The sequence below is a fragment of the Mobula hypostoma genome, chromosome 23, assembly GCF_963921235.1.
Source record: "Mobula hypostoma chromosome 23, sMobHyp1.1, whole genome shotgun sequence".
NCBI classification, from domain to species: Eukaryota; Metazoa; Chordata; class Chondrichthyes; order Myliobatiformes; family Myliobatidae; genus Mobula; species Mobula hypostoma.
The window spans coordinates 3,683,389-3,686,622 of record NC_086119.1 but is presented as its reverse complement, the minus strand read 5'-3'; positions in this window follow the sequence as shown (position 1 = coordinate 3,686,622).

The following is a 3,234-nucleotide window of genomic DNA, read 5'->3' as shown; positions in this document are numbered from 1 at the left end:
GAATGACTGACCTCGGAGTCAGTGTGTCCAGTCTCCTGTCTCTGGATCAGTCAATGTGGCCATTCCATCCTGGTCCCCCAAGGGTCAGCCAGTGCCCCTGTCCCCCGTCCCCCATCCCCGTCCCGGTCAGTGAGTCGATTGGTGCCCCGTCCTGGTCTGTGGGTCAGCCGCTGCCTCCATCCCAGTCCCAGCCCTCAGGTCGGCCGATGCCCCCGTCCCAGTCTGTGGGTCGACTGGTGCCCCTCTCCCCCGTCCCGGTTTGTCGGTAAGCCAGTGCCCCCATCCCAGTTCCAGTCCTCAGGTTGACCAGTGCCCCCGTCCCAGTCCGCGGGTCAGCCGATGCCTCCGTCCCCCTTCCCCATCCCATTCTCCGGGTCAGCCGATTTCCCCGTTCCCCCTTCCCCATCCCATTCTCCGGGTCAGCCGATTTCCCCGTTCCCCCTTCCCCATCCCATTCTCCGGGTCAGCCGATTTCCCTGTCCCCCTTCCCCTTCCCCATCCCATTCTCCGGGTCAGCCGATTTCCCCGTTCCCCTTCCCCATCCCATTCTCCGGGTCAGCCGATGCCTCCGTCCCCCTTCCCCATCCCATTCTCCGGGTCAGCCGATTTCCCCGTTCCCCCTTCCCCATCCCATTCTCCGGGTCAGCCGATTTCCCCGTTCCCCCTTCCCCATCCCATTCTCCGGGTCAGCCGATTTCCCCGTTCCCCCTTCCCCATCCCATTCTCCGGGTCAGCCGATTTCCCTGTCCCCCTTCCCCTTCCCCATCCCATTCTCCGGGTCAGCCGATTTCCCCGTTCCCCTTCCCCATCCCATTCTCCGGGTCAGCCGATTTCCCCGTTCCCCCTTCCCCATCCCATTCTCCGGGTCAGCCGATTTCCCTGTCCCCCTTCCCCTTCCCCATCCCATTCTCCGGGTCAGCCGATTTCCCCGTTCCCCCTTCCCCATCCCATTCTCCGGGTCAGCCGATTTCCCTGTCCCCCTTCCCCTTCCCCATCCCATTCTCCGGGTCAGCCGATGCCTCCGTCCCCCTTCCCCATCCCATTCTCCGGGTCAGCCGATTTCCCCATTCCCCCTTCCCCATCCCATTCTCTGGGTCAGCCGATTTCCCCGTCCTCCTTCCCCATCCCATTCTCCGGGTCAGCCGATTTCCCCGTCCCCCTTCCCCATCCCATTCTCCGGGTCAGCCGATTTCCCCGTCCTCCTTCCCCATCCCATTCTCCGGGTTGGCTGGTGCGCCCGTCCCGGTCCTGGTCCCAGTCCGCGAGTTGGTCAGTGCCCCTGTACTCCTGGTCTGCAGGTCGGTCAGTGCGTGTCCTGTTGCCCAGGTACTGGGCTCTGCTGGTGAAGTTCATGGAGATTCCACAGGCTGGGGGTGGGGGGTCGTACTCCCTGGACCGGATTTGGGAGACAGTAAACAAGTCGCTTCTGAGCCAGGAATGGAATTACTATGACTGGGAAATGTTTCATATACTTGTGTCACAGAGGAGTGGGGAACACCATGGACAGTTTTGAGTGTCTGTGGGTGTGAATGGGGCAGTGAGGGAGGGGTGAGTGTGGATGAGGGCATTCTGAGCAGTGGGGAGACGGGGGTACATTCTTTCTCCACAAACCAGCATCGATCCCAGTGTTGGGTTAGGCCCACGTCCTGGACATTCCCACTCTCTCTAGCAGTTTCCAAACACGGGGCAGCACGGTAGCAATGTGCCACGAAATGCTTTACAGGGCCAGTGATTGGAGTTCAATTCTTGCTGCTGTCTGTAAGGAGTTTGACCGTTCTCCTCTGGGTGCTCTGAAAGGAGTTTGAACATTCTCCTCTGGGTGCTCTGTAAGGAGTTTGTACGTTCTCCTCTGGGTGCTCTGAAAGGAGTTTGTACGTTCTCCTCTGGGTGCTCTGTAAGGAGTTTGAACATTCTCTGGGTGCTCTGTAAGGAGTTTGAACGTTCTCTGAGTGCTCTGTAAGGAGTTTGACCATTCTCTGGGTGCTCTGTAAGGAGTTTGACCGTTCTCCTCTGGGTGCTCTGAAAGGAGTTTGAACATTCTCCTCTGGGTGCTCTGTAAGGAGTTTGTACGTTCTCCTCTGGGTGCTCTGAAAGGAGTTTGTACGTTCTCCTCTGGGTGCTCTGTAAGGAGTTTGAACATTCTCTGGGTGCTCTGTAAGGAGTTTGAACATTCTCTGGGTGCTCTGTAAGGAGTTTGAACGTTCTCTGAGTGCTCTGTAAGGAGTTTGACCATTCTCTGGGTGCTCTGTAAGGAGTTTGTATGTTCTCCTCTGGGAGCTCTGTAAGGAGTTTGTACGTTCTCTGGGTGCTCTGTAAGGAGTTTGAACGTTCTCTGGGTGCTCTGTAAGGAGTTTGAACGTTCTCCGGGTGCTCTGTAAGGGGTTTGTACGTTCTCCTCTGGGTGCTCTGTGAGGAGTTTGAACATTCTCTGGGTGCTCTGTAAGGAGTTTGAACGTTCTCCTCTGGGTGCTCTGTAAGGAGTTTGAACATTCTCCTCTGGGTGCTCTGTAAGGAGTTTGAACGTTCTCCTCTGGGTGCTCTGTGAGGAGTTTGTACGTTCTCCTCTGGGTGCTCTGTAAGGAGTTTGTATGTTCTCCTCTGGGAGCTCTGTAAGGAGTTTGTACGTTCTCTGGGTGCTCTGTAAGGAGTTTGTACGTTCTCTGGGTGCTCTGTAAGGAGTTTGAACATTCTCTGGGTGCTCTGTAAGGAGTTTGAACCTTCTCCTCTGGGTGCTCTGTGAGGAGTTTGAACGTTCTCTGGGTGCTCTGTAAGGAGTTTGAACGTTCTCCGGGTGCTCTGTAAGGAGTTTGTACGTTCTCCTCTGGGTGCTCTGTGAGGAGTTTGTACGTTCTCCTCTGGGTGTTCTGTAAGGAGTTTGAACGTTCTCCTCTGGGTGCTCTGTAAGGAGTTTGAACATTCTCTGGGTGCTCTGTAAGGAGTTTGTACGTTCTCCTCTGGGTGCTCTGTAAGGAGTTTGAACATTCTCCTCTGGGTGCTCTGTAAGGAGTTTGAACATTCTCTGGGTGCTCTGTAAGGAGTTTGTACGTTCTCCTCTGGGTGCTCTGTAAGGAGTTTGTACGTTCTCCTCTGGGTGCTCTGTAAGGAGTTTGAACGTTCTCCTCTGGGTGCTCTGTAAGGAGTTTGTACGTTCTCTGGGTGCTCTGTAAGGAGTTTGAACGTTCTCTGGGTGCTCTGTAAGGAGTTTGAACATTCTCTGGGTGCTCTGTAAGGAGT